Genomic DNA, 24,009 nt, shown 5'->3' on the forward strand with positions numbered 1-24,009 from the left:
AACTTTACTTAGCCTATCTTAACTGATATAAATCTACATCTACATATCAAACATATTCATGAACCTCTGTGGAGACAAGAAAATATCTAAGTGCAGGCTTAAGCTAGTAGCCCTGTGTCTGGGCTTTTAATGTTCAATCTTAGTTCTACTGCTGAGTTACAGCTTGCCAGAGGTTTCTCTGTCCCACAGTAAGGGACAGTCTCCCTGCCAGTCTTGTGCACTAGCCCATAAATCTCTTTTTGTTCAGTGTGTAGGTGTTTGGTGTCACGGTGCTTTACGCATCTCCTCAGTTGCTGCTGAAGCTGCCTGAGGTCTGCTGCAATGGATCAGGGTTTTGATGTTGGTTTGCCTGTCTGTACACTTCACTAATTAGAATAACAAAACTGGTAGCAAATCTTCAGGCATCAACCATGCATTGCATCAATTAAAAACATCAAAAACAAAGTCTCTCCTGGTTCCTCTCCTTTCCACTTGATCTCTTACTCTCTGGGATGGTGTAACTATTTCCCTAAGTCCTTCTCCTAATTACTGTGTTCCTTCCTTTTTCTGCAAGCTTCCTTGCAGCCCCAGATCTCTCCCAACATTTCATTTGCTTGCCCTTTCTTTTGCTGCTAGGGGACATTACTACTCTGTGAGAGGAAAACAAGCATTTGCTGAGCTTACTTTGAGAGAAATGTAAGCGTAGGATTTTTAACTAAATTTGTCTTCATGTCTAATTTGATGCTGATCTTTATTTTGTTTAAAGTACCCATTTTCATAGTGTTTCTTCCAAAGGATAGACATTATTGTTGTTTTTTTTTTTTCCTTGTGGTTCATGGGGTAATTGAGACATGAGTTTGTAATATGAGCTTGCGTGTTCTATTGAATAAAACCTAAGCCTCTGAGCAAGGCTTACATCTTATATCATTGACAAATCATGGTTGTATGGAATTCGGATAAAAAACCCTCTAAATCTGAATTTTGATGGAGCTTGAATTCAATTTGAGCTGTGTGCATCTAAACTCTCTTCTCATGTTTAACTGATGCAGAAATATAAAACACTTAGAGGAAGAGAGAAACACTGCCCTAAATTTCTTCTTAGGCAATTTAGTATATGCAAAAGAGAAAGCAGAGGGAGATGTCTCACTCTAAAGATAATTCTGTGTGCAGAGTCTGAAAAATTAGATCATGATATAAAGAGGCTACTTCTGTACTGATGTGATTTTCTTATGCCTTTCTAATATAATTGTTTGTTTTGTTTAGATTAACGTAAAAATAGAAAGAGCATACTGGATATTTCAGACAATTCATAGTACACATTGTGGCTATTTTCAGTCTCGTCACCTTATACTGACTGGCACGAGTTATACTGTGACATACAGTGGGGAGAAAGCCTCAGAAAGATTCAACCCCCACTGTGCATGCATGAACATAAACCCCTCCACCCTCCAATGCCTCCAATGCAAATTAAGATTGAACCTTTTGCCTTTTTTCTTTCCTCATTAAATTTATTTTAGTTTTATTTTGCGTGTGAGCTTGTGCTCTTACCAGCACAAACTGGGATTGAAAATCTCAGCATAGAGGCCTCTGCTTCCACATCATCAGCTCCTTTCTGCTGATTCAGGAGGATCAGGCAAGCATCTCAAACACAGGGATGTTTCTGAACCTGAACTCTGCCTTCCGTGCCTTGCTTTTCTTTCTCCTTACTCTGCTTTCCCAATTTTTGCTTACTTAGCTACGTCTTAAAACCTATCTTCAGTGGGATTTCTTTTTAAATCTCCTTGTCCAATGACACTGTTTTGCCTTTCTCCCCTCCTTCCCCTCCCAGTCCCATGTTTGGAGTCGCTGTTGCAGGAGTGACTTGTACCAGGGCAAGTTGCATTTAATTCAAGTCACTCCTTACACCTACAGAGCTGCCTTCCCGCTGTTCAGCATATGTTATGCGTTCCCTCTCCATGCCTGGTCCGCCCGCCCTGGCAATTGAATTCCAGTTGCACAGCATCGTGCTTAGAGTCTCCAGTTATGTCTCAAGTGTCAGCCAAGATGGCTGCTGTCATATTCATTTAAACATCCCGTGTTGATGAGCACTTCCTATGACAGGAGAAGGAATTTGGTGGGTCAAAACCGGCACAGACCAGGAGATAAGACGTTTACTATTTCTATCTGAACTAACCTGACATTTTTGACTGGACTTCACAGGCCGCAAAGGGCCGGCTGCAACATCTCTCTCTCATATTGATGGCTTTATTTCTCTTTGAAGAAGCTGTGGAGCTTTGGCATGTCAATGCATGCTACTTGCAGTCAGCCTGAAATAGAGTTCTATCCTTAAAAATTCCAAAAATTCAAAATGTCTGCAAGCAAGGCAAATGCCTTGAAAGACTGCAGGACATATAAACAAAGCAAATGGCACCAGGGAGCAGGAAAGGCAAAATGCAAGCAGAGATGATGCGACAGTGTGTCAGGGTGCTGTCTCATGCTCCTGTAGTTAAACCAACCAAACTTACTGTCTAGAGGGATGAGAAAAAGGAAAGGAAAAGAGAAAAAAAAGACCGAGGATGAAGGTGGGTGAGAGACCAGGAAATAAAAGAAATATTAGCTGAGAATGAGAGAGATTTTGTTTGCCAAGTTTCCAGCTGCTATTCAGAGGGAAATTTTATGGCCAAGTTATAAACCTTTGAAAACTGGAGTTTCTAATGGAAATGCTGACAGACCCTTTCGATGGTGATGTTAACGCTGGATGCTCTGCAATTGTCCTTGCCTTCTCTTATTTATTTATTTTCATCTTTTTGCCCTTAAGGTCCTAACACACTTATTGTGACCCTAGTGAGGAAGCGAAGGGAATGAGGTCAAAATCCTTTAGAAAACAGGAATTCTTTGAGCAAGTAGGCTGGGGAAGGGTGGATGACACAGAACTGCTGCAAATGAATGCATCCCACAGCTGCCTGTGATGCAAAACATTGCTCGAGCTCTCAGTATAGTTAGTTCGCTTTATCTTTCTTCTCTTTTTTCCCCACCCCCAGTAGTTAATTGTCTTGTGAATGGCCTCCTTGAGGCCAATTAATGAGGTAATTTTTTCAGTTGATAATAAAAGATTAGCTTGAGAGGAAAGGGAAAGAAGTCAACTATGTTGATGGTTTGGGGTTGGTTTTTTTTTTGGTATCTTATGTTTGTGTTACAAATCTTCAGGTCTCTGATGAAATGAAAATAAGTTTCTTTGGAAAAAATATACAGTAAAAAGTCTGACCTTCCTGTTTGCTGAGATATTTGAATATGTTCCTGCAGGCCTTGGATATACTTGGTAATCACAGGTATCCCTGTGTCTGAACAGCGTTAAAAATGAGTCTCTTGGAACACAAATGTGGGCCTCAAATTCTGTTCCTGAAGGAAGCAGTCACCTCTGGGTTGCTGAAATCAAAGTATTTCAGGCACCTTGATTCCCACAAGTTCTTCCTTTGCATGTGCACATTAGAATATGAAGAGATGCAGTGAGTTCTAATCAGAGAATTTAAGCACAAAAAAGCTCTTCATTTGGAGAAAGAAAATATTCTTATCTTTGAAATCCCAAGGTTCAGTTTCTCTGGGCCTTGTTGATTGCACCTCCCCACTGGCTGGCTCTAATAAACATCACTGCATTAGAGGTTCTGAAGAACTGGGGTTTCACACTGGTGAGGTTTCTTACAAACTTCAGGTCTTCCATGATTTACTTGCATGCAATGGCATTTCCCCACTGTGATGGGTGAAACCTAAACCAGTCCCAGGGTGAGGGAGACAAAAGCATCCAGCTGAAAGATGAGCTCACGTAGCATTTCTGAGTCCTCAGTGAGAAAGGTTATGGCTCCTTATCCTGAGAGATGAAGAATATCTCCCTCTACAGGGAAAGGAAGCATCATGTTTGCCTGGTGGGATGCCTCTTCAAAATCTGGCTGAGTCTGAACTTCAGGGCTTGTGTCCTGTACACACCTGCGGAGCATTCGTCCATCCCTGGACTTAATAGATCTCAGTCATGCCTCCTTGCACACCCCAGAAGGTGGAAGTCAAATACATGCCGCATGCTTCACTGCTTCTCAAACATGTTTAGCATCTTAACTTTATTTCTTGGTTTCTGTTTTGATGGTACACAAAGGGTTTGATATTTTCATTGCTGTACACAGTAGCTTATTTTTTTTCCTTGTAGCCTCTGGGCTGTTGCACCGCCGTTACGTGATCCCTCCTAGGAACAGTAGGGCAGAAATGTTCTTTATGTGCTTGAATTTACTTTTTTTTTTATTGTTCCCTCTTCTTGTACTTCCCCCACAGTTTCTTTTGCCTCTTTGGTTCCAATTAGCCTTGCTTTTCCAATTAGCATCCTGGTCTGCTGCAGTGAGGCCAAAGGAGGGAACCAGAAAGGCAGAGCACGATCCCTCTTCTCTGAAAGACTCGTGGCTGAGGCTTGGAGACTGAGTTTTCCCAAGGTGGAGATGCATTGACTGATTCTTAATAAAAGGAGAATTTTGGTCCCGGCAGCACTGTTGGTTTTTTCATGGCCATTGTTCCTTGAAAATATTAAGCTTGGTAAGAGGCACGTAGGTTGCTCCAAAAGTAATTCCTCCTATTTATTTCCATGGAAACTACAACAGATATGAAGAACACAATAATACTGTTTGATAGAGCAAATTCTCAGCTACAAAACTCTAGTTTTCAACACAGGTGGCACCATTAGCTCTGCATTTTCACCAGTGATGAACAAGAGCTGCATGCAGTGCTTGTAAACACCTGCACCAGCAGAGGTGACCCACTGTCACTGCCACCACTGCTGAAACACACCACTCACCCCCTCACTGTGCTCATCCACTGTTTGGTCTCCACAAATGTTCAGCAAGCATCACTGAATGTCAGCGAGTGATATTTTTTCCACATGGAGGAATTCAATGACACACCTATGCTTAATACACACTTCCATGTCAGGCACCATTTTATCAGACCTTCCCCCTACTGCCATCTGTTGCATGGCAACAAAATGCAATGGGATATTGTTGGGAAGTTTCAGCCTCTATTGCCATACCATCAACATCCTCTTCTGTTGTTATAGGCCAACACAATAAAGTAGATGGCATTACTTTCAGAGCAGCCATCATACATTCCCCCTTGGCCTCTCCTAGGCTCAGGTAGTGATATAGGAACTATCATCACATTTGGACCCCTTTCAATTTATCCCTGGGTGGTAATACTTTATGAATAGCACTGAACAATCAAAAAGAAAAAGAAGGGAAAAAAAAAGAAAGCAAGATTAAAAGCAGAACTTTTACACTTGTCCCCAGGCATAATCCTCATGGCATTTTCAGCAAATTAAAAAATAATAATTTGGAGCTGAACAAACTCATTTACTGCATCTTAGATTTCTGAGAGACATTTGCTGAAAGCATCGGTCTGCTCTTCAGTGCATTATACAATGTGGTATCTCTATCCTCTCTAGCCTAGTGCTGGCATGGGACGTAGTAAGCCTGGATTCACCTTCCTGGTAGTCTGTCTCTCATAAATGCCCAGGAAAGGATGAGGCACAGGTGTTCGCAACATGATCCCCTTGTTCAGTATGCTGTGCAGACCTCCTGTCTGGTAAATGCTTTTCAGAAAATTGTGAACAGAAATTATATATGTGGGTGTTTGCATTCAGGCTGGTTATGTTTGTGCACTACTTCTCTTTCAAGATGGTATTGATCTAGTATGACTTTCTAGAGAATATTTTTATTCTGATATGGATCATTGGCACAACCGAGGTGGTGAAAAATGTCATCGATCAGGATAGAGATCTAACACAATAAAAATAAATATACATTGCACAGAATATTTTCTGCCAGTGTTCCTGGACAGTGTAAACCATTTGAACTTTGTTTTTTTAACTCCCTCTTCCTCTATTTATTTTGCTAGCTGTGATCATAGATCCTTAATACCATTCAGATTTCTTTCCTCTGAGAAGATAGGCTTGCTGGAAATAAAAAAATATAAAAATAAATTAATAATTAAAAATAATAGTAACAAAATAAGTAAAAATGTTGCCAATAGGTAAAGTACCTGAAGATTTAACACTTTACTGAAGAAATTAATAATTACAACAATATGAATCTCACTGCTTTGCCAAACCCACCAGGATATTAACAAGTGTTTACCCCTCTAGAGACAAAAATCTTATTTTGATCTGTCAGGAATACACCTTTCTCTTGCAAAATCATTATCAATGCAGGAGGAAGAAAAAAAGACACAATGTGATGGATTTTGAATCTGAAATTTGACCACCTCATTTCTCTGCTGGGATTTTTTTTTCCTTTATGTTACTTCTAGCAGTTTATTTTTTCCATCTTCCCTCTATGATGGCATAGCTTTAACCAGAACTGCTGCGCATTAGACCCTGTATTCAGTCATGGAAGGGTTATTATTAATAGCGATGATTCTCAGCAAACTTGCCTCCCAAGGTTGCTCTAGCCGAGATTGTTTAGAAAACTCCACTGGGGTACTTGTAAGGGACACCTTGGGTCTAATGTACTAGCGTTTAATGGACAAATCTATTTAGGTCCCTGTGTTAATATAAAACTGTTTTGTTAGTTGTGAAGCAGGCACAAAGCACTACTAATAACAGCTGTGAAACAGAGCTAATTTGGGCATCAGTGGCCACCTGAAGACTGAAAATTCAGGGCATTCTTAAAGCTCCTCTGCTCTTGATGAGTAAAATTGGATTGATGTACATTTCATTATTAAAACAGAAACGCCAGCTTCCCGTGAAATTTCTTTTTCACTTCTTTGAAAGCAAAAATTGCCTTTTGCTTGAGAAAAGAGTGCGATTTGACAGCTAGGGAGAAGTATATTGCCTGCTTTTCCATGAGTTGTTTGAGAAGGCTGATCCCAGGCTGGGCTTGTAATTGAAAAGGATTTGGAGCCTGTGCTAATGTGATAATAGCAATATTGGTGCAATTCATTTTGTTTCACTCTGCCTTGTCCTGCCATGTCCTGGTCGTAGGGCTGCACAGACTCAGCTCCTGCTGGGGATGCTCTCCCCAGCTCATGGTGGCATTCATTTTCCGTAGTAAAGTGCTGCAGTGAGCAAAGCTGCAACAGAAATGGGGAAATAATGGAGATTTCTGAGTTTAGAGCGGCATTTTGTACCTTCAGTGCTGCAGCTTCTAGTGCAGGATAAAACAAGCTCGGCTCAGCCCCCATCCACTTCTGTCCCATCCTCAAGCCCCTGATTTTGATTCTCTCTCTCATACTCCTTTTAAAAGGCACTTTTTCTGCAATGCTTCTTAATGGTAGTCTTTGTTTCTGTCTCTTTCATCCCACATCAAACAGTGCCACAGTTTCAGGTTTCCTTTTGCAAGATTAAAACCTCAAATGCTGCAGGTGAACTTGGTTCAGGATATGCACCAAGAATTGTCATATTTGCTTCGGGGGGTAGGGGGGAGTAATGGTCCTATTTACAAAGAAAGACAATAGAAGAAAAAAAGATACCTTCTTCTAAAATGTTTGTAAAAGAAATCTTGAAGAAAGGGAGCACATTTTAGAAGCATCAGTATTTTTGTCTCGGACAACTGGGTGGAGGAATGAATGGTTTTGTGTAGCTGGGGAGCTGGAGGCTAATAGGATGTTGAAGGTATAGACGTTGGATAGGAACAATACAGCAAGAAAAAAAAAGTCGGCCAGTGCTCCTACTGTCTGCACTGCTGTGCTTTTAAGTGATGCACTGCTTTAGCTTTCTTTCTAGGGTCTGTGGTGGATCATGCCTATTGGTTTCATTCTGCCCCAGTAACCTGTGCAAGTCATCCTAGCACACTCTAGTCATGACCCTATGAATATCACTTTCAGTGGCATGGATTCATCTTCTTGCTTTTGCCTCTGCAGTGCCATGTAGGCTCTCTTGTAACTGACAGCTGCATTTCTCTGGGGACCTATTTGTCAACCAGGAATTCCCCTTCCCCTGCTTTAGCAAAATCTGTCGGCGCAATTAGCATGGAGACTGCTGATTCACCAAGTGGGAAACAAGAGGAGATTGTCTATTTGCTAATGTCAGACATCAGTTCAGGGTAATTGCTGACCCTTGGTCAGGTCTCAGGAAATGAAACTAAGTGATACCTTGGCCAGTTCTTTGACAGAAGAGGAAAAAAAATGATTAGAAGCTATATACAGTAAAAATAAATAAAATAAATTCTAGAAAATCCTCTCATAGAGAAGTCAATTGGTAAGGAAGAATCTCCAGTGTATTATCATTGAAAATATCTTCATCCATGTTTGTGCCTTTATACTTAAGATACTAACCTAATCAGCACCTAATCCTTTGTAAGTTTCAAGGACGATTGGAAGAGGGTGTGTGTGTGTATATATATATATTTATATATAAAACAAGCCTTAATGCTAACAGATGGGAAAAAAGTATGTATGAATTACATTGCCAGAAGACCCTACTGATGGCAAGTTGGTATTTCAGTGATAAAATAGTAGGAAAGGTGTTTCATTTGTATGAGAAATTAATAGTTGGCAGCATGATAAATCCATACGGTATAAAATATCCACCAACCACTTCCTCTGTTGGAGATGATATTGCATATTGATAATGAACAAAAGTATTGCGGGCTTTAACAGTGGCTAATACAAAGCTTTTACTGAGCTGATTATATTTTTATGCTTTTTAGATCAACTGGGTGAGGCTGGATGCATTTTAAAGTCAGAAGATATGTTAAGTGTCTCATTAAACCTCTCGGACTCTCATTGCATTAAATTGTTTTCTAACATAGGGTCTCAAGTCACTGATGTAAATGGGTGATGAGCAGCTGCCAGCTTGATCCAAGCCTTGCTGGTATCAGCAGTAACTTTTCTATTACCTTTGGTGGATTTGGATCCAGATTCCACTTTTTTTCCCTCCCCACAATATTTTTGGAAGATCTGAGCGGCTCCCTTAATGGTTGACAAACTGCCGTGGAAAAGGCTGTTTGGCCCCAACAGATTTTCTTAAGGTTTTTAAATATTGCTGATCTCATGAGTTGCATTTTGCCTTCCACTTCTACTCATACCTCCCTGGATACCTCACATCTGCCAAACAATTGTAGCAAGGGTTTCAAATTGTGAATGGACCGTGAAAGAAGTAGCCTGGGATTCTCCTTCCCAATCCGAAACCCACATAAAGCAGCTAGTGAAAAAGGTCTGAGTGAGTTTAAAGCTGAAAAAACTATTCTTATCTTAGGGAATCAACGCCTTCATTACTCCCATCTAATTTTTTATGCCTCTGGTTGTTCATGTTTACTCCCACCTTGTTGCCTTCCTATGCAACCCATGAATGTGCTGAGAATCCAATTAGCAACTCTGAATAGGGTTTCCAGAACTACTGATGGGGCTCCTAACAGGGCCATGGTTATGGTGCTCTCAGCAATATCTCCCACTGTAGCAGATGGGAATGGAAAGGTCTTGGGCAGAAATACAGTGGCAGAATTCAGGAGAGAAACAAATCCTTGTCTGCTACAGTTCGCTCCTAAATTACCGTACTAAGCATGTTGGTGAGATGAGCCTCCATTTCTGGTCTGATGATAGAAACAGATGATCTTTTAATAGTTCCAGTGGTGGGAATGCTGTTCCCTTGCCTTCCGGCAAGGAGTTTAGAAACCGACAGGTAATTAGCAGGAGCAGCTGTTCATATAAATAGGCCTATGTCCAGGTTTCCCCTCTTCAACTGTTATGCTCTGTGGTAACAGAGAAAAATGATATATTGGAGTGAGGGCAACTTCATTTCATGTTTTTTCTCTCCCCCATCATTTATGGTTCTACCAATTCCCACAGTGCTGCTGTGGTCCTACCTTCGTCTTTTAAATATGAAATCTACAAAAGAGTGAGACCCATTTTATTTGTGTGAACAGATACGGAATTTGCCTTTATGTTATATTGTATGGCACCTAGATATCTTGCCATAACTTGAAATATAAAATATAAAATTTTTGTTCTGAAAGTGCAGCTGGCCAGCTTAAGATAATCTGTTGCATAGACAGCTGCACAAAGAGGATGAAAGCCCATTTTAAGAACTTTTTGGGGGATGTTTTGCTATGATGCCTACCGTGTCAACATTTTGTGGGGCGGATGGGAATGGAAAAAAGTACACTAGAGGCTTCACTGTAAATTAAGGCTTGCTTTCCAAATCATTATTGGGAACTGTTAATATTCATAGACATTTCCAGGGGTCAATTCATCCTACCTAGGATCTGAATTGCCATCTGGCTATGCCAATCTCTGTTCATTCAATATGTAGCAAACTTAAGGGCTAGGCTTCTAATACTAAGGTGCTGTTTCCAGCTCTGCATTAATATTCTACTCAGATGTCAAAGATTGTATATCCATTAGAATAATCTAATTTGGGGATTTTTTTTCTTTTTAAGTGTACTGTTGCTTTATCAAAATGAATTCTGTAGGTGATGTACTAATTCAGAGAGTAAAGTTATGCATCAGTAACTGTTGCAGGCCCCAGTGAAAGTCAGGACCGTATTTGGCTTAGTACCTCACAAATGGGCAGAGATGTCCTTTACCTATAGAAACTTTCCTCTCTAGAGAAGGAGCAGAGAGTGATGGAAGAGAACTGGAGTAATGCACGCTTCGAAAATGTAGCCAGTGGTACAGCTGCGAAGTGAACCAGTGAGTCGGTCTTGTGGCTTTGGCTTTTGGTCTCTGATTCACTCCAACTGAGGTTTCAAGTTAGGAGATAATCTCCTTTAGTTCACTCTGCAGTCGATGAAATTGCTTGAAGCATTTATGAAGGACAGGTTACTTAAGAACCTGAAGTTAATGAGATAAAGAGGCATCAACTGTTCAATTTCAGTTGCTGCCAGTCTTGCCTTCTGAAATCTCCAGCATGTATTTGATGTGCCCATGTGACAAATCCTAAGCTGTGGTGATGATGACTTCATTCTTTCCATTACTAGTTAGTCAACGTGATGTAAATATGTTAGGGGTAGGAGTTGTTATTTGGTTTAGACATATTTCTCAAACTGGGTGAAGCACTCCATGCAGAGCCCCATCAATAGTTCTGGAAACCCTGTTCAATGTCGCTAATTGGATTTCTACATTTTCTAAACTGATGGAGAAATGACGGAGCTGAGGAAGAGGCTGAAGCTCCTCTTTTCCCTGTTTACCCTGCAGCACCTCTGCAGCTGCACACCTTTGTTTTTCCAAGCAATTTCCAGGAACCCAGACAAATGAGATTATGGGAGCACTACAGTGGCCTCTCTGAAGAGACAGCGTGATTAAGTGTGTTGATTAGAAATTTGTTGCTCATCTCTGATAGCAGTTGCATGGTACAAAAAGAAAAAAAAAAAAGCATAGGTGAAGAAATCTACCTTTTAAGAAGAACTGTAAGTGCATCTCTGTGAACTGCTTATAAAACAGTGTAAATAACAAGTAAAGCAGTGATTTGATGTCTACATAACATGTAAAAAGAAAGTGTATGAATTTACATGTTCGATGTTTACCGTGTGCCCGTGCCATTGGGGTAGCCCCTGCCTGCTGTACTGCTGGCTGCAGATGCTTAGATACATTAGCCATCCTAGCCCTAAGCAAATCCTTGATTTTCAGTTCTTCTGCCCCACCTAGCAATGTGGTCATGCCAGTAACGGATGAAGTATCTTAGTTTTCACTGAAAGAGGAATATTGTTTTTTACGCTACAGAATATGTATAGGATTTCACACCAATTGACGTAGGGACCTGGCTCAGCTGTGACAAAGCAGAGATGAAGAGCTAAAGGTCCCTGCAGTGCTTGCAGAACACAAGGAATAGATGTCCCAAACACACTGGGACTACTCATTGCATCCCTTTGTATAAGGGATGGTGGAGTAAGAAATGCTGCTGACATGTTTAAAACTCGTACCTTTGCCCTTATTGGTTATAATATTTGTGTGTTTACCAAAATTCACAAATTCTGAAACTATATTTTCCTCATTGATAGAGCTGAAACTATTTGTATGGCTTAGGAGCTGTGACCTATTGCACTTGGGCCTCTGTAAGCATTCAGTAAGAGATAATGTCTGCTCTGAAGCTTTTTTTTTTTTCTTTCTTCAATAAATAAATTCTGTAGCAGCATGGGTAGGGGAACATTTTATACATAGTGATCTCTTCTGGCATAGTATCATTTTTCTTCATGTTTATCTTCTTTTTTTTTTTTATCATAGACTCAAATTGTAAACTGTTCAGGGACTGAGTGTGTTTGTATAGTGAGTTTCCAGAGTGAGATGGGCAAGAGAAGCAAACGTACGGCAAATGAAAAATGTCCTCAAGTTATTTACAAAAAAATCTTGTGATAAAGCCAAGAATTTGATCATAATTTTTCCATGTCCAAATGATTTAGGGGCAGAATTGGACACTTTTGTTAAATCTGCAGCTCAACAACTGTGCGTGGGCTGAACAAATTCAGTCAAGTTTGATGGCTATTTTGATAATAACAAATGTGAAAAGGGAGAAAAGGATGCATTTGAAGGTGCCAAAGTGATCGTTTTCTCCTTTTAATTAAAAAAAAAAAAAGTTAATTTTCTTTTCAGAAAGAATCTTTCATTTTTTAAAAGGGTTAAAATTATCAGATAATTTGAAAATAAGACAATATTTTTGATAGGTGGCTGAGTCAAAATGAGTAACTTTGCTCCAAAAAAAAAAAAAAAAGTGTATAAAATCATCGTTCTCCTTTTTTTTTTATCATCAGCTGCTCTTCTTCCCACGCAAACTGGGATATATCAGCCTGGTACTGGCTTGTCTATCTTGCCAAATATCATCCTTTTTTGGCACTAGGTGGCCTCTGCCTCAACAAATTTTGCTGTTAGCTGTGAATAAGGGTCTTGTCTAGACCGGCAGTTCAGACTGTGAGTTTTGAACAAGACCAAAGCTTAGTCCCACTGAAAAATTGAGCAGACAGGAGATGTCACAGAGAATTACAAAAAGAAGTTTTGATGCAACCATTGTATTTGTTACACTACACAGGATATCAATGTTTTACCTGCAGAGTTTTAGTAATAGGTATGTAAGAAGGCTACTCTGAAAGTAATGCCTCTCATTTTATTATGCTGGCCCATGATGTCAGAGGTGAAAATTGGTGTTACGGCAGTGGAGGTTGAACCTTACCAAGAATATCCCACTTTGTTGCCGTGTGACAGATGGCAGCAGAGGGGCAGTGGGATGAAACAAAGTCTGCCATGGAAGTGTGTATGAAGCAAAGGCGTGTCACTGAGTTTCTTGCTCCAGAAACAGTTGCACCTACTGACATTCATTGACTCTTGCTGGATGTTTATGGAAACCAAACAATGGATGTGAGCACAGTGAGGTGGTGGGTGGTGCATTTTAGCAGTGATGGCAGCGACCATGTGTCACTTCTGCTGGTTTTCATGAGTGCTGCATGCAGACTCTTGTTCATCGCTGGTGAAAATACAGAGCTAATGGTGGTGACTATGTTGAAAAATAATCCTTTGTAGCTGAGAATTTGCTCTATCAAACAGTGTTATTGTGCTCTTTGTTCCAACCTCAGTTCTGTGATCAGAAAAAAATGTTGCTTCCAATTTGATGTGAAACATCAGTAGGCTGAAACTAGGGGAAAAAACATGTAACCTGAGAAAATTCTTATTTGGCACAGTGGGTATGTGCATACTCTTTGGAACTCTGTGTATGGCCATGGTTCTTCTGCCTCAAAAGGAGCTGGATGCCCAGCTTAGCTAATCCAAAACAGGACTCAGAACTCTTTGCTTTAGTGATGTGTTGATTTTTCTTCTTGCTCTGTCTCTGCTCCTGATGCTGTTTCCTAGTGTGTCACAATCAAGGGCGGAAAGTAGCCATGGTTACCTATAGTAGTGCTGGTGATTGCAACCAACACTCAAGAGCTTCAAGGGCACTTAGTAAGTATGCCAGACCTAGACGATCAGTGTACCACAATGAGAGAGATGGATAATTGCACAAGAGTTTATAAGAGACAGAAGACTGTAGAATTCAGGTAATGGCAATGCATGCACTTTAATCAACCAATGTAACGACATGTTTTTTTTTAACATGTCTTCTGTTTATCTTGCATGTGGCTTTAGCTTATTTGCTCTCCTTAATATTTTATTTTTCATCAAGTGAATAAAACAGTTATGGTATCAATAGCAGGTCAGGAAGCTCAAGCCAGGTGGTTAAGCATTCTGTTGTATTTCAGACACTTTTGAGATCAACAGAATATTTTTGATTCTTTCTTAAGTCCAGATTCCTGAGAACACAGTGATTAAACATTTGTGTTCACAGAATCATATCACAGAATGGCTTAGGTTGGAAGGAGCCTTAAAGATCATCCAGTTCCAACTCCCTGCCATGGGCTGGTTGTCCCTCACCAGATCAGGTTGCCCAGGGCCCCATCCATCCCAGCACTGAGAGCCATCAAGGATGGAGCATCCACAGCTTCTCTGGACAGCCCTGTGAGAGGGCCTCACCACCTTCTGAGTAAATAATTTCTTTTTAATATCTAATTTCAGTCTCCCCTCTTTTAGTTTAAAACCATTCCCCCTTGTTTTATCACTAGCAGAACAAGTAAAAAGTTTGTACTTTTCCTGTTTGCAAGATCCCTTCAAGTACTGGAAGGCTGCAGTGAGGTCTCCTCAGAGCCTCCTCTTCTCCAAGCTGAACAAGCCCAGCTCCCTCAGCCTGTCTCCGTAGGAGAGGTGCTCCAGCCCTCTGATCATCTTCACAGCCCTCCTCTGGACCTGCTCCAACAGCTCCACATCCCTCCTGTGCTGGGAGCCCCAGAATTAGGGAGAGTGCTGCAGATGGATCCTCATGAGGGCAGAGCAAAGGCAGTCATCTCCCTGTGCCCCTCTGCTGCCATCCCTCTGCTGATGCAGACCAGGATACTGTTGTCCTTCTGAGCTGCTAGTGCATGCTGCTGGCTCATGTCCAATTTTTTTGTCCATCAGGACCCCCCAAGTCCTTCTCAACAGGGCTGCTCTCAAGTTCTTCTTCTCCCAGTCTGTACACATATCTGGAATTACCTCAATCCAAGTGTAACACCTTGCACTTGACCTTGTTTCCTACTGTTTTTAAAACTTTTCAACCATGTGCCCAAGTTACTGCCTTTTTTCTTCCCAATGTTTTAAGCCCCCTTAAATATATTCAGTTCCTACAATTGTAATAAGAATAGAACTGTGGATAGAAGAGGGAAATCTCACTCTCTTTCGCCAAGTGAAAAGTTTCTGCTGAGATTAGCTTTATTATTAGACACTAAGGAATCCATACTGGGAGGAAGACTTTTGGAAAATCAGTTAATTTATTAGTTCCAATTTGTTAGTTCCACTATTTGTGCATCTACTTGCCGTGTTCCTATCAATCTTCTCTTTCTTATTTAAATAAAAACAAATGTCAGAAAGTGAGGTGGATAAAAGAACTGTACGTATATTGGTCACAGACAGGCTTTCATACTCTTCACCTGGATGTCCAGTTTTACTTAACCAACATCAAAGGTGGCTTTAAAGCAGCACTTTATGTATGCATTTCTACCCTAGTAGGTCACTGAACCTTTCCTCAAAACTCTCTGGTGTTCCATGAGATGGAGGGCATGGATAAGAAACTGGCTGTTATAGAAAAATAAAGTTTGATCTTAAAATTTCTCTCCTTTTTACACAAATAGAGGCTCTGACTCTGATTTGAGGGGCGGGATTGTTTCCCATGGGAGTAGGACTCTGCACTAGAGCACATCAGCTGTATTACAGGCACACAATAATTCTGCACAGTGATGCAGGACAAGGGCTCGTGAGCCAACCCAAAGCACTGGGTGTAGGAACTTGAGATGAGATGCACCTCTCCATAAAAGAGAGAAACTTGTAATGTAAACACAGTTCAGCAAGGTGCAAGCCACTAAGCATTCCCTTCTCAAGCAATAACCACTCAAACAAAAAGTTAGCTTTTCTGTGAGAATTACTCAGACCTCCGGCATTCCAAACCTTCTCAGAAAGCAGATCTGTTGATTCTGACTGAGTACCAGATACACTTCATTGGTGCTACAGCAGCGCGGCTGCCAGGATATTGCTGCTCTTCAGCCGAGACTTCTATCCAATCCTTACTGGTAAATTGGAGCATGCATCACATGATTTTTTCAGGCTAATGGTGATATAAGGGAGTATGATCCATTGGTTGTCATAAAACAGTTCCAGGCAAGTACAGCCTCTGCTATACAAACGAGAGGAAGGAGGGACAATTCCAGAGTTCACTGAGTCTTTGCCCATTACCAGTAATCTCTGCCCTCCATTGACTTTGTATATAATATCAGAGACAGGTCCTGCTGCCACTGAAAACTGGTTAATGTGTATCATGCAGCTCAGCTTTCATGTAGTTATTCACTAGTATACTAAAATGTGGGGAAACTCTCTCACATTAGTCTACATACCTCTTTGTCCTGCAGAAGTCTCTCCAGGCATGTAACGAGCAACCTGGCTTAAGTCTGTCCAGATGGAAGAGACTGCAGAATTTCATGACTGGGAGAGAGGGTGCACTGCAAATTTGAGTTCCTTTTCTGCTCATATTGAAGTGGATGGAAGATTTGCCTTTTAATTTCAAGGAGAGTAAATGAGGACCCTTGTTCAAAGAAAATCAAGCCTTTTAAACAAAAAGGATTAAACATGAATAGGGATTTCTTTTTATTAATGTTCTTGTATTAATAAAGCCTACAACCTGGAGGAAAAGGATCTGTCTGAATTACAGAACTGGAAGTCACCTTTTCAAAGAGTTCTCTTAAATAGATTTGTGTTTTCCTTTCAAAAGAGCATAGTTGAAAATTAAAAAATCCCCAATAAACATTAACTTTTATTTAGTAAGTGATAGGTGTTAAGGTGAAGCATGAAATGAATATTTAATGTACAAGAGTGCTTGCTTAATATATTTTGCAATTGATTCTTTTATTATTCTTGTCTACTGATTATTACTTATTTCACATTGAAATGTGTTTCTGATGATTAGTTCTAAACAGACACTTTTTTGCTATTAGCATCATTGGACATCTCATTATGGGCAATCAAAGATTTTGATCTTAAATACTTTTTGATAATTAATTTGATGTTTTATTGAGTGCTATTGGCAACGTGATAGATAAAGGAGACAAATTCTACATTGTACTACACTGGGGAAAATTTGAACTCAATGACTAAGTAAAACGAATATTTACCATTCAGGAAAAAAAACACTGCTATCTTTAGAGGAGAAACCTCTCCAACTAAAGGCTGCTCTGTAATGTGCAATTTAGGATTGACATGCTATCTAATCTATAACAGTGGATTACACCACCTTCCTTACTGCTGCATTCAAATATTGAACCTAATTTGAAGTATTGATTCAGCTGCCTTCAGTCACTAGAAATATGACAGTTTATACCAGCTATCTGGTTAGTAATATCTCCATAAAGTGATACATTTAAAAAATACATACTTAAATATAGTACTTTAATTTTTGCTTGCTGCTTAAAAAGACCATCATAGTTGTCATTAAATGAGAATGAAGTGCTCTACTTCTGAAGGACAATGTTTATAATTTTTTCCACTGCAGTTCTGTAGGGTCAAATGTAGAGTCCTTGTACAGCCGATATTCTCGTAACAACAAACATTGTAGACATCTTCATTTTATTTTGATTTTTAAACAATTTTGCCCCAGGAAGCTTTGCATAATTGGACCTATATCCCATCACTATGCAAGCTTAAATCTGGGTTCTCCCATCTGAGAGGCTGATCTGTATAAAAGCTCCTGTATGTCAAAGCACAGGAGGGAGAACTGCTAGAAATTATTCACAGAGTGAGAAAGAGACTTCAAGGCAAAGAATTCCTGTCTTTATTTTTGCACTGTGAGGTGGAGGCTGAGCTGACCTTCCCACCAACAGACATGCTGCCTGCTCATGTCTTGTTTCCGCTGTAGTTCTTCTGGCATCATGTCTTGCTTCAAGCTTCACTCTGTCCCACCCTACAGAAGATAACCCAGAGGATATTCTATCACTGAAGGGAAAATCTCCTGGGGGTGACACTATGCTAATACCAAATAAATAAAAAAAATCAAACCCAAACTTGTTAGCGAGTAGGTCACGCAGCGAACCCTTTTAAGATGCTCTTGATGCTAAAGGAAAAAGAATATGAATCAACAGGCAGGACAGAGACCTTGCTGCTGCTGAATGACTCATCCTGGGAGTGAATTGTCTTCATTAGCATAGTGTCACCCATTTATTTACCTCTGTGGAATGAAAGGGTTCCAGTTTCCTCTTGTCTTCACATGACCTTCTTCAAAGTTACTTTAAAAATCCTTTTGGAGATTCAGCAGCCATCTCTATTGCTTGGCTGCATTTTTCTTCACCAGCATGACAATAAATTTTATTTGAAAACAGAAGCTTTACAGTCTGCTTACCTTATTCTGTTTAGAGTTCTATATCAGAGCTACCTTCTGACATTCTAGTCAGGTTCCTACGTCACATACATTGCTGATGAATCCAGGTGATTTCTATGTATTTTTTTTTCTTTCTCTCTAGTGTACTCCTTTATAAGAAGGAAATAGGGGTTATCTGGAAAACGAAATGACTTATTTGGCAAGAATTCCGTTTGTGTCATACAGAAGGGGCTAAATAGATTTGCTCAGATCCTTGCAGAGCATGAGGGCAAATCTTCTTTAAGATTTTCCACCTTTTTCTCTGGTGTTTCCAGTCTGGGAAACAAATAATCTCAGAAACTAACTTTCCTAAATTGGTTTGGGTAGTTTGTTTTTTTTTTTCTCACATGCGTTACTAGGAGGTTATTCCTGGAGTTCCCTCTCAACAGGGAGAAAGACAAAGGGGAGATTATGGAAGAGTAGGGTGTAGGCTTGGACTGAACCTGGTGAGGTTATCTAATCTATCTTTCTATGCCAAAGAGGGATCAACAGTTCTTTCCTCACTACAGGATTTCAACAGGAGCTTTTGTTGAATTTTGTGAAGCTAAATCCCTGGACCAATTATTGCCTAATCCCAACATGCAAGATTAAAATTGATAGTTCTAAAGCTGGAAAATACATATGTGAGGAAGAAGCTTTTAGTTGTATTGATCAAACTACCAGTTTTATATGAGAATTAGTTGGTGTTTAATCTATCTAGCAGCATATATCAAAATTACAACCTAAGGTTTTAATGCTTACAAAAAATGGGAGGGGATGCTTGGAGAGAAATAAATCAATGAGATAAATTGTAATTAGCTTTTTTTTTTAGTACATTATGGTTTTTTTCCTGTCGTGAGATCTCAGTATAGTCACTACATATATATTTAAATTGCGTTAACTATCCTAAGAGCTGTAAAATACCTGGAGCATGGGAGATGTCCAATATAATAAAGTAAATAGTAAGTAACAATATATAACTGGAAGCTAGTATTGAATTTTTATGGGTTGGGTTGTTTATAGGTTTATAACAGCGGCACTCAGATGGAGCACACACTAAGGAATATGTAATCAACAGTCAAGGGAAGTACTCTGTCAGAAGATTTGAATGAGTCCTTTTCTTTTATAAACTGTATCTATTAAGCATATGCTAATATGGTAGCCCGTTCATGGAGGTTTCGGTCAAAAAAAAAAAAAAAAAACCCACACCAAAATCCAAAAACACAACAAACCAAGAAATGCTTAGTCAAAATATATTTTAGTTGCCTTTGTTTTAAAGGCTTGCATTCCAAACTGATACAAAGAGTTCAGAATAGTTTCAAGATTAAAAAATTCTGAAAAATGTGAACTTTCAATTTTCATAAATGAATATATTGCTAACCATGCAAACTCACACAGCAGAACTTCACTGCAACAGAACTTGAGTTTTGTTGGCAACAGAAGTTGTACCCAAAGAGAATACAAATATGCAGCTGAATAACCATGTTCTAAAGGAAATTTTTGGAATTAACTGAGCTGTTGTCTTTAGGCTTTTTCTTTTACCTTTGCCATCACCAATATCCATGCACAGCTAAGACTTTGCTGGAGACAGTTTAGCTAGTTCAGTAAAACTGGTTGATAACAATAACATGCAGCATATGCGGTACCATGCCTGGTACATTCGTAGCAAAGTAGCTGACTTACTAGGTTGTCCTTCCTCTTCAGGAGGTTGTCCTTCCCGGTCTATTTAGATTCAGATCCTGAAATCTTTGTTTCCCTATTCGAAGTGATTCTCCGAGTACTTACATGATGCAGTGGTGTGCCTGGACCTATCTGAGGTGCAATTAGTAACATTTCTTTAAGCCCTGTTACAACCATAAAACCTTCCTAGAAGATTGCGTTTAGCTCATCACCTTCTAATGGATGTCTTATCTTGCCCCTGAAGCAAGGAAAGCGCACATACTGTTTTGAAATACAAGCTTTGCTGTGCTCCTAGGCATCAAACATTAACACCAAATGTTTGCAATTAGACTGCCTATTGTAGAAACTCGAGAGTTCTTTAAATATAGAGCAGCAAATTGCTCTGAGAAGATGGTAAGCATTATGCTCCATAGGAGAGATCCTATTTTCAGTGTCGTGCTAACTTAATTTTGTTTTACAGATGCTATGCAGGAAGAAATTATGCTGGGTTTCAGTGGAGTTCTGGGCATTTGCTTTTTGGTGTATGTCATAGTTTTCTTTCTTGCAATTGCTACCGTCGTTTTTCATAACACATCTAAGTAACTACTTTTACTAATTTAGAGATCTGCCTGCTTATGTCTCTTTTGAGTCTCAGTGAAGCTACCAAGTCTGCTTCTCCTGCAGACAAAGCCTGGAGCCTCTCAGGATCTGATGAAAACAAGCAGCTTTATGGCCATGAAGGAGAGAAGTATGGATGACAGAGGAGAATAGGCAGAGAGGATGTTAGGGTTTTTCACTTTCTCTATGGTCCAATGGATGGAACTTTAATTCCACAAAAACTTGCATCAGTTGAATTTGCTACAATAGACATCTTAAGTGACTTGAGAAATTACTCATAGTCTTACAGGAACTTACAGTGCCTCATTTCCCTTCCTTCTTACCAACTTTTAGGCAATACATTGCTGATAAAGCTAGTAAAGATCATGTGAATAGATATGATTTGAACTAGGGAACAGAGAGCAGTGACCTATCCCAGATCCATATATGAAGCCCTGCAGAAATGGAATTCAGGTCCTACGTTTTCTGGCTTCCTGCTGAACACTTCTGCCTGCATGTGTTATACTGACTAGCAACAAAAAGGGGACATATCTATGTGCTTCTGAAACTCTCTTCAGGACTTGTTGCCATATTTACATAAATTTACAAATTAATTCAAAATGCCTTGCTATTTTTTTTTCACTTGATTCTTGACCCAGTAGTGTGTGAAGGCATTGATTAAAACACTTGATGAAGAACACTGGACTAGAGTTTCTAATCTGAAAACTGACCTTGGTTTTGGAGGCTCATCTGGTTTGGTGCTGAGTGTGTTCTCCCAAGCATCTTCACCAGAATTTGAGCAAGTTCAGCATCTTGAAGGACTGGTCTCCTTTAGTTCACATTTTGGCCTCTGGTAATGCATTAATTAAATGAGGATAATGCTTACTTTCCCCTTGAGGATATTGTGAGTTTTAATGTAGAGAGAGATTTTGGGCCCTTCTTAGGGAAGACAATACACAGAGTAGATGCCAAATATTATATACCTTTCTATTATCAAAAAGTCACCCACTGAAGACTAGACAACTGAATTCCCACTGAATTTGATGGGAAGAGAGGGAGAAAACCTGAAAGACAGTCCCAAGGGTATAAACTAATCCTTCTGGCTGAGCTGATGTTGGGCTCACATAAGCTTTGGCACTTCACTGGAATTAAAGAATTCACTTTTTACTTGGTCTAAATTAATGATGTTGAAGCTATCTTGATGATATGCAATGGGTCTAGGGCCAGCTGGGAAGGAGGTGAGGAAGCCACACGGATCAGGCAAGGAGGAATTAATTAGGTATGCTGCTAGCAATGTGCTGCTATCCTCTGTGGAGACCACAGTGCTTAGAGCTATGGAATAATCAAGCGATGAAAATAAAATAAAATAAAATAAAATAAAATAAAATAAAATAAAATAAAATAAAATAAAATAAAATAAAATAAAATAAAAGGCTTTAGATTTACACTTCCCACTCTCATATCTTCTTGCCATCGCTCATGTAGATTAGGAATTAAGTTCAAACATTCCCTGTGGAAACTAAGGCTTGCTGACTTAGAACAAACAGTGTTAGAAATACAGATTAGGCAAACCCAGAAATACTCAGGTTCAACTTAAGTTCTATATGGAGCTGGGCTGAAATGTTATGTTAAATTTTCTGTTCTGGTGTGCAATATTTGTAGGATAAGCAGACATTATAGTATTTATTATCAGAGAATGTTTTGCAATACTATGCTGGGGAATACGCTTAAACTAGTCTTAAAACTTTAAATGTCTTTATCATCCCTTTTCATCGTTGGTGTTTGCTTGAAGTTTCTTCCAGGATCTCTCCTTTCTACTGTCCTTTGGGAGTTCTTTGAAGGTTCATCTCTAGGTTGCTTCATGACCCACTGGCCTGTGTTAACACTGAGAAGTTCATATGTGTCAGTGACAGATTTCTTCTTGAATATCCAGCTGATTTAGCTGGTAACACTGGTACTTTGGTAGGCATCCAGAATTGAAACAGTGCGCAGAGATCAGGAATCAGGGCATCCTCGTGTTCATTAGAGTTTATTTTAACACAGAAAAAGACAGAATTTGTACAAGTTATGCTAGTCAGATGAGGAAAAATGGAATTGTTTAATATCTGGGTAGAGTTAGGAATTAGAAAAAAATGACAGACAATCAGACTGTTGGCTTCTGTAGCATTGATGTAAGACAGATGTGCTTCTATGGAGTTGGTTAACTTCTGAATTTGGATTGCTTACAGCTACGACTGGGAGCACTAACTTTCAATATATGGTAATAGAGTTGCAGAAAGCTATTGTGGCATTGAAATGGTGAGGAAGGATGTTATGCTCAAGTGTTGTTTAGGGTTGTTGTGCTGTCTAGGTCGTCAAAGCTGTAAAGGTGATGCTGGGAAATGTGTGAACAACGACAGGTGTTAATCTTTCCTTTTGGAACAGGTGAGATTTTGAGGTCCTTTCAGTTCTGGTTACTGCCCTTGAGATGCACATCTACACCAATTTGAGATGTACATTTTAAAGAAAAGAAGAGGGAGGAGAAAATCTTTTGCACCTAGTAACAGTTTTGTGCTTCTTGATCTGAATTGGATCAAAAGACCAGGCTTAGAATTCCCTAATAGCCAAAAACATAACTCTTACCCTAGGTTCAGAGTTCAAATCTATTTCTTGTCTGAGGCCAACCATGTCCCCAGGGCTGTTTGTTTGATTTCATTCGATTTGTTCCTGAACACCTCCTCACCATTTTTCATAAATCCAGAGGGTGGAAGAACAGATTGTAATGAGCATAGGTCCCCATGTTTCAGAAAGTTGAGAGGTTAGAGGGGTGCATAAATTGCAAAATTGCTCTCTAGTTGGCTCCAGTGCTTAAATAGCTTCTCCATTCTCATTCCATCTGCCCCACTCCCCCTCTGACCATTAATTTTGTGCCAGTCCCAGCTTGTGTTGGTACCAAGTCAGCAAGAGCCAATTTCTTTGTCCCCACATCAGGCAAAACATTCTCTGGTGTCATTAAACATGGAGCCTCTTTCTACAGCTTTGCTTCTCTGGAAAGAGCCTTCTGATTTCTGCTTTGGGGAATGCATTAATGATGCCGATAGGGAACTCACTTGCAGGTTGTTTCTTGCAGTGTATCAGGATTTTACTCTATCAAAGGGTTTCTGGCTGTCTCTTAGGGCACAGATAGCATTGCTGCTCTAATTCCTGGGTCTGGTTCTCATCTAGTTTTATACTACTTCTACTCTGGTGTGACTCCACTGACCTGCAGAGTGTTTTTTTTCTGATTTGTGCTAGTGTAGCAGATTGTAGTTAGCTTGGAGATCCAGAATTCACTTTTGCCCTTCCTTCCTCTCTGTTTAAGTTGTAATGGCAAGATCCTGATCTGATTTTCATCAATGGCAGTCTGACATAGTTCTGTTCGT

This window comes from Numida meleagris, chromosome Z, assembly GCF_002078875.1.
Source record: "Numida meleagris isolate 19003 breed g44 Domestic line chromosome Z, NumMel1.0, whole genome shotgun sequence".
NCBI classification, from domain to species: Eukaryota; Metazoa; Chordata; class Aves; order Galliformes; family Numididae; genus Numida; species Numida meleagris.